Raw genomic sequence first — 8358 nt, 5'->3', positions numbered from 1 at the left:
CAGCGCCGCGAGAGAGGGGACTTGATTAGCTGTGCTGTGCTAATAGAGTGAGAAAATTAACACAGCGGTATTCTGTTGAAGGAGAGCCATACCCAGAGAGGGATGTTTAACCACTGGCAGCCCCAACAGCCGTGGTAAGAGATTAATGAACTGTGCACTGATCAGGCTCAGTGTCCTGCTGATGATGGGGTTCAACAAGACTCTGTTGGGAATAATGATCCCATGATGAACTGTACACACTGTTGCTTTGTGAGTATCTCTATCTGTCTGCATTAAACACCACTGAGGCATGGATTAACATGAAGGCCTGTTCTCCAAGCTGAACAGGAGAGACTGCATAGTGGGCAGAAGGCTTTGTAGGGCAGATTAACTAGGGATATTAGAAGCATTTTTGTTATGTGACTTTCTTTTATGACCGTGATTTTGATTCTTCACAGTTTACTTTTTTTTTCTTTTATGGATTTGTCTTGGAAGAACATTTCTGTTCAGGAAGTTGGTACAAAAACAAATCGGGACTGGGTTTCCACTATATTAATATACATTTTTGCGGGGTAGTGATGTAAAAAAATCATGAAAAAGGTTTGTTTGCGCTGATGGTCTAAACAGAATCCGTACATCTTTAGGCTGTTACTATAGCATTATTCACTTGATTCGCACACACAGTTTATAGATCTTTCCTAGCAAACATTTTCGATAGAGTGAGATCACAAATCTGCCTGATATCACCATGCCAAATGCCAGCCATACAAGGTATAATAAGACCAACATCGGAATGTAGTTTTTGAATACCTCTGAGATGAGTTGGAGTGGGGTTTGTAAGACAGAACTAATCATCCAACATCTGTATCTGACCTCTCTGCTCTTGTGGATGAATTCAAACACATTCTCACAAATTCAGAGATGCTCCAACGTCTAAATCTGGTTGTTACTGCAGTGAAAAAGAGGATCAACCCTTTCTTAACACCTTTTAACTTCAAGATCTGCTTTATTTGTTATTAAATATTGTGGTATTGTGGTGTTATAGTGCTTTAGTTGTCTGCTGAGTGTAGTTATTTACAACCCCATGAGTTGTCTCGGTATTTCAGGCTTCCCTAGGTGGCAGGCCCTGATGTAAGTGCATTGGTTTCAGCAGGGAGTTTCATGCCAGCCGTAAATGTCACCTGTAATTGTGTACAGTAAAGTACTGGCAACTGAACATTTTCTTTGTGGTACACATCATCAGAAACATTGTGCATTAAATAACTCAAACCACAACTAATGGGCTACAAAAATCTGCAGTATAGAAACACTATGACAGAAAACTTCAATTATATTGCTATAAAAATCCTGAGCTTCATTTAGAGCTTAGATTGTCCCCCGTCTTAAAACATATCATTAAAATGTTGTGCAGATCTATTATTTTGGCTTAGTCAAATTTGTTGCAAAGTTAACACGACAAATATGCTGTTAAATAGTGTTTAAGGAGATACAAACTTTATTGTGATAACAAACAAAACTGAAACATTTTGCTGGGAATTTACTTAATACATTTGTACATTTGTCATATTTAATATTTAATTAATACAAATGTACATCATTACAAAATATATAAAAAAAGAATTTAACAGTGCAGTCTGTACAATGAATGACTGATTGTTAAAATGCAATATAATTAAAATATTTGGAAATAATGTACACATTTAAATCAAGAAAACATAAAGCTACTTTTTTCAATGTGCTGTGTTCCACTGTTCAAATCAGTAACCAACTGAAGTCAGGTCATATTTACTTCAGTTAAATAGCCGCTGAATTGCACAAGACCATGAAATACATTGGGTGCAAAAGACAATTTCTTTCTAAAATCCATCTATTTGAGCTTGCACCTATTCATACAATGTTTAAGTAATTTGTGTGTTTTGTTAAAAAATTCAACCTTGGTGCTGAGGCTGGACATTTACTCTGCCAGTATAGCTTGTAATTACACATTTTATGGAATTTTTCATAATTTATCAGTCTTTAATTACATAGCCTTTGCTAGTTTAATTTGATTCTCGCCAATGTATAGACACTTTGACTTGTTGGATTTTGCGTAATATAGCTGAAGCCAAAATTAATTTCATTGAGGATACAGAATCAATACTTTGACTATGTGTAATCACAAAGGAAAAACTTAGTGAAGAATTCTGAGTCTGTAAAAAAAAAGGGCAAGATGAAGCACTCAGTGAATCCTCATAATGGATCAGCAAGATGGTTTGGTTTGTAAGGCTCTCAAAATGAAGGCAGTGTTGCTGCAGAATATTATTCATGCGTGAGAGCCCTTCCTTTTCTTTTATTATGATGAGACGTTTGATAATGTCTAGACTTTCCAATCATCTTGTTGTATGACATCTTCCATGGAAGCTATTTAACTCTTGCAGTATATCTGAGTATATCTACAGGTATACAGTACAGTGCAAAACCATAAATGACACATTTATTATTTAATTTCAAGTAAAACCAGCCATTGATTTATCTTTCAGCATCAAGAAAAAGAGAACTTATATGTAACATAAAATGGCAGAGTTGCTGTAAGAACAATTTGTAATATTAAAATGTTCAGTGTTCGCTGGGTCACTTAGAGACATTATAAAGCTTCTGTTTATTTCAGGAGACTTACTTTCAGTTTTAAAAGGAAAAATACAAGGACTTTTTCCTTACTTCCCAAGTTCAGTATGTTTTTCAGTGCTTTTATGCATTCAGTGATGCTGAGGCCTGGGCTCTGTGGGGCAGTCTGTTTTTCTGAGAACACCTGCAGTTTTCTTGTTTAATTTGCAGATTTTCTCTTCTTTTTCCTGTAACTGGGAAATACATGCAGAACAATATATTTCTGTAGGGAACTACTGAAAGACAGCTGATCATATTTGCGTAATATTTTTATTTGAACTCTTTAGATTGTATGTTTCCTTTTCTCATGGGAAAGCAATGACTTTCATCAGCAGTCAGTCATTCTCCTAGAGTTAATTCTGATCTTGATCTGAAAAGCACAATCCAATATAATTTTGTTATTTGTTCGAGAAGATAAGTGTCTCCTTCTGATGTGGGGTAACCACAGCTGTTTGCACTGTAATAATAACTACTTTAAACCGTAATCTAGTGGTTGCCAAGATGAACCATCTGCAGTCCTCACTGTGTGGATAAATAGAGACAGAATGACTGTAAAAGAGATGGTGGGGTGTATTGGCAACATACTGTAAACATCTACCATCAGATGGAGATGGTGTAACTCCCAGTGAGCCTGTTTTAGCTGCAGTATAACACTTTATATACTCTGACAGACTGTCAAAGACATATGGTGACAAGCTGTGCTGCTGGAAGGCTTACAGAACACAGGGGGGACAGAGGATTTAACACCCAATCACATGCAGTAAGAGCTGAGCAAAGCACAGAGAAGAATCATCTGTATGAACAAAATCAGTTCTCTCTCTCCATTGATGTGCAGCACTGTTACTATGTATTTATGTGTAGACTTGGCCTTGTTTGGAGAGGATATATTCTCAGTGTCTTTATGTAACGATGCTCAGTGATTTCTGGAAACCTCTGCAGCTTTTGGTAATTTTTTAAAGCCTCAAAAGCCTTTTTGTGGTCTGTCTGCATGAGACTCAATATCTTTAGCAGGAAAAAGGGAGATATTATTGTGTAATTTTAGAGAGGACATTACAGAACTATATTACAGACATATCCTGAGATTTTCCTTTTTAATTGACAGGATTTTGCTATATTTCTGAGACGCCAGGTAAATGAAAGAATGTCTGTTTAAGAAAAGTGTTTTTCTTTATACTCACATTAACGGGGTTGAATGTGTGTCTATGGGAACCGTGCAGTGGTGAGTGGTCTGGGAGACTTCAGAGGCGACGGGGGTGAAGGCTGTACGGCAGCTATTGGGTGCCGCTGCTCTCCAAGTCCGTTTCCAATAAGGAGAAGGTCCTGGTGCCGGGGCCCCGCCCACCGTCTCCTCAACGCGTGGCTTTAGTTTTTCATTTCTACCCGTTTTCCGAAAAGCCCCGCCTCCTGTGACATGAATGGCTAAAAGTTCATACTCTGCTCGTGATTGTAAACTGCTAGTCAATCCCAGCGAAGGACTCGTGGCGCCGCTGTCCAATCAAGGATCAGCAGGCGGGGCTTTGTCAGAATACAGGCGGGAAAACCCAACGCCGATACGCGGCAGCTGCTTTCAAACCCAGCCGCTCAATTCCATTCATCCTCGAGAGGGAACCAAAAAAAAGTGGCTATTTATTAGAATACTTGTTTTCTATTGTTCCGCGCCACACAAAAGGCGCTTCATTATGTAAGAAGGGAGCCTTTCTCCGGGAGAAACAATAACTTGAAAATTGTCTTTTGGAGTCTGTAATAAATTTCATTTTCTTGTCTCTCTCCTCAGTGTGTGGTGAAGTGGTGGGACTGGGAGCCGGTGGGTTTAGGAGGGATGGCCGTCTGAAGGCTCACTGTGTCTGGGTTAGGACAGAGCGATAGAAACGGGGGAAGGAAGAACAGTTCCACCGCTGCCGAGGCGGGACGATGGAGCTCGCGTAAGTTTGCTTCACCTAAAATGCAATGGCTTAGACTATTTCCGACAAATAGAGAGCAGTCGATAACTGAGGGGGATTCTGAAGTTTTGTGCTTCCGAATGCGGTGTGTTCTTCGGGTGTTCTTATCAGAGCCGGTCGTCATCTCGAGAACTGAACCTGTCAACAATGCGAGTGTCTGCGGTAACATTTCACGGCGTTATAATCCTAGCGGGGCGCGTAAAATGGCTTTAGAAACGTTTGACAAAGAGCTCCGCGTTCGCCGTTTGAATTTCGAATTTCCATGTTTTTAAAAAACTCTGATTGCTTCGTGATGACTTTTACAAAATCTAAACAAAGTCCAACAGGACGAGGCGCATTTTACATCATCAAACACAGAGAGGGAGAGGGGAAAGAGGAGAGAGATGGAGAGAGCTGTTTGCAATTGCTCAAAATCTAGATTCCATTCGGTTGAAGAAGAGCAGATTAAACTCTATCATCCGGACGAGACACTCCGTTTACCTCATGGACAAAGCGTCCTGCTCGCTGTTATAGGCTGAGAACATATTACTGGAGGTGTTACAAGCTTCGTTTTCCAGAATCGGCCCCGACGGATATAAAGTTATATGAAATGTGTAAATGACACAGAGCACATTTTTAATCTAGAACACAAAATAACGCGCTGCTCGGTGGTTTTTGTTGTTGTTGTTGCTGCTGCTGCTGCTGCTATTATCTCGATATTTGAACAGGGAAATGCTGAAGAGTTTTCTTGACATATCTAGATTTGTTGTTTGTTCATTTAATTAAAGTGGGACATTTATTTAAACATTTAAGACTAGTTTTTCAAATCTATAGACCGTGCTGAGCAGTTCTCCGGGCTGACTGACAACGACAGAGATGTGCTGTAGCTGTGTTTGTGTTTGGGATTTGTTCTCATTGTAAGTGTTTGTGCCGTGGAGTTTCAGTGATATCTTCAGTGTTCCCGAGCCCCCTCTTTCAAACAAACCCATTTCCCCTCTTCTTTTCACACTCTCAGGAGCCTCATTACGGTTAGGGGGCCGCTAACACCTGTCAGATGGCTGTGTTTATGCCTCCTCACAAGTTCAAGAGGCTTGAGAGTCTTACAAGCCCGAAACACACAGGGGCATGACTTGTAGCCAGTTTAATCATAATCTGCTCTCAGTTAAAAAAAAAAAACAAGCCTAGTGATGATCTCGCCTCAGAGATCGAATTCAACACGTGTGAAATACCGTCTCAGAGGACAGAGATTGTTAGGTGTTTGGAGAGGCGCATCAATTGTAATCCGAGAGAGAGCCACAGAGAAGACAGTGTGGGGGAGAGTCCTCGAGCAGCGCACGGGTCAGTGTTTGTTTAGCGGAGAACCGTGACCCCTGGTCTCGCACGTGCACCGACAGCGCCCTGTCCCCTCCGCACGAGCTCCTCATAAAGACCACGAGCTCAGAGGACGTGCGTCCAGCGAGGGTCGCGGTGTGTTTCGGTGGATTTTAAGTCCGAGGAAACCTAACAAAATTTGCTTAATCCCCCACAGCGCTCCTCTAAACCACCTCAAACATCAGTAACAGCAACTCACCAACGACTGGACATATTATTATTATTATTATTATTATTATTATTATTATTATTATTATTATTATCTTTATTATTATCATTATATATTGTTGATGTGGTTGCCTTTTTTATTATTATTATTGTTATTATTATTATTAGTGGTAGTATTAGTAGTAGTATAGTAGCTGTTGCGTTTATTATTATAATCTCAGATGATTAAATGACCTAATTAATAGTAATATGTGCTTTTTTAAAACACATTAAATAAATATTTGAATGTAATTTTATACACTTTAAAATTAAAATGATAAATTAACGTAATGTATAATTGTATTCTAATTACTGGTATTGGTCATTTCTCATATGAATTGCAAATTGTAATTAAACATTTTTTTAATATGCCACTGACTGGTTAAATATTGGGAAATAACATTCACAGGCAATGTAATTGAAACATATATTTTTATACACTATGAACAAATACTGCATAATCATATACATATTCTTTATTTAAACTATTTTTAAGGTTTCAGTCAGTGATTAAAATCCTAAGCAGTGTCCTGTGTTGTATTGTGTATAACTAATGTCTTTAATGTTTAAAAGCTGTAATGTTTTGTACATAATACATTGAAACACGAGTGTTTTCAGCTTTACATGTGTCATTCCATGTTTGTTTTTCCTGATTTAATAATAAAAAGGCAGAACAATGGTTATTTATGTAGGCATTTTTATCCTCATAATTTCTTTTTCACACCTGTAATTTGGATCCTCTCACCTCGCACAGAGCTGTTGGCAGATATGATATTTACCTCTGTCATATGTTTAAGCCCAATTACACAATTTCATGTGGGATCCTCATTCAGTGCCTTTATTTCTCATACACATGGCTATTAACCTAATGGAAGCTTCACACAGCTATAGACACCTCCACACAGCTCCACACAGCTGTACAGCACTGCAAAATTCAGAAAAACTCTATAGCTCTACTCAACTCCATACAGATCCCCAGACCTTCAATCAGGTCTGTACAACTCTATATAGATCCATACACATTCATGCAGAGCAGTACAACTCCATACAGATCCTTATGGCTTCATGCATCTCTTTACACTTGTAAACAGTTCTTCATAACGCCATGAAGATAGCTTCATACAACTCTACACAACTTCGTACAGATCCATGCACTTTCATATGGCAACTTCATACAAATATACTTTAACAATTCTATACAGCTCCACACAGTTCTGCACAACTCCATACACCTGTACAGAGCTCTACTCAAATCCATACAGACCTATATATCCTTATACACTTCAAACTCCAAACAGCTTAAAACATCCTCATGCATCACTATATTTTTGCACACAAATTCCACACCACTCAGTACAACTCCATACAGCTCCACACAGCTATGTAAACATCCACACCTCTCTCTACATCTCTACAAACCTCTCCAAGCTCCACACAGCTTCACACAGCTCCACAGCTCGGCGCCGGCGGCTGCTCAGCAGGGTAGCAATATTTTTGTTTTGTCTTCATTTAGCGACTGATTGGGGTTTTCAGGGCAGGTCAGCTGTGAAATCCCAATTACACTGTGCTGCGTTGCGCTCAGTGTGAGATCCTGCGCTGCCAGTGAATGGCGACCTGAACTTTATCTTAATGTAGGCTCCAGTCTGTGCTGTGTAATCTGTGTTATAGCGCGTTAATACAAAGTGCATTCAGCTCGTCTCGGGTGCTGTTTTAACGCTATGTGGCTTTATGAGCGATCCTGGGCTCTCTGCATTTAACTGCCAGCAGACGGCGGTACCACTCCTTTCAGCTCTCTCCTTTAGGAGCGTCTCCTAACACTCCGCGTATATGTTTTAACGCAATGTATATCACGATCGAGTAAATGACATCTCGTAAATGTAGCTTTGATGTGGTCAGTTGCGGGGACCTGCGCATTAAACCCTGGCAGGCAGTGGCTCGCGGGAGCTGCAGGTAAGCGCACGTGGGTGCTGTTTGGTTGGAGAGCTGGCACAGTGCCTCGGAGATTAAAGTAATAAAGAGAAGAGTGCCGTGCTGTCCCTGCGAGCTGCCATTAGGAACTAAGCCTGTGTAATTTGCTGTTATTGAGGGTTATGCCTGTAGTGCTTGAAGTGGCTCTAAATATCTGAGCATGTCTTGATTCCCGTTCATAGTTACAGAACGTGTCTTTCTGGAGGATAAAGGTTGTGTATCTGTCCTGGTATTAGTTTACTAAAACTCACGGAATGGCTTAAAATGGCGG

Source organism: Hoplias malabaricus, chromosome 12 (genome assembly GCF_029633855.1).
Source record: "Hoplias malabaricus isolate fHopMal1 chromosome 12, fHopMal1.hap1, whole genome shotgun sequence".
Classification (NCBI taxonomy): Eukaryota; Metazoa; Chordata; class Actinopteri; order Characiformes; family Erythrinidae; genus Hoplias; species Hoplias malabaricus.
This window is presented reverse-complemented; position numbering follows the sequence as displayed.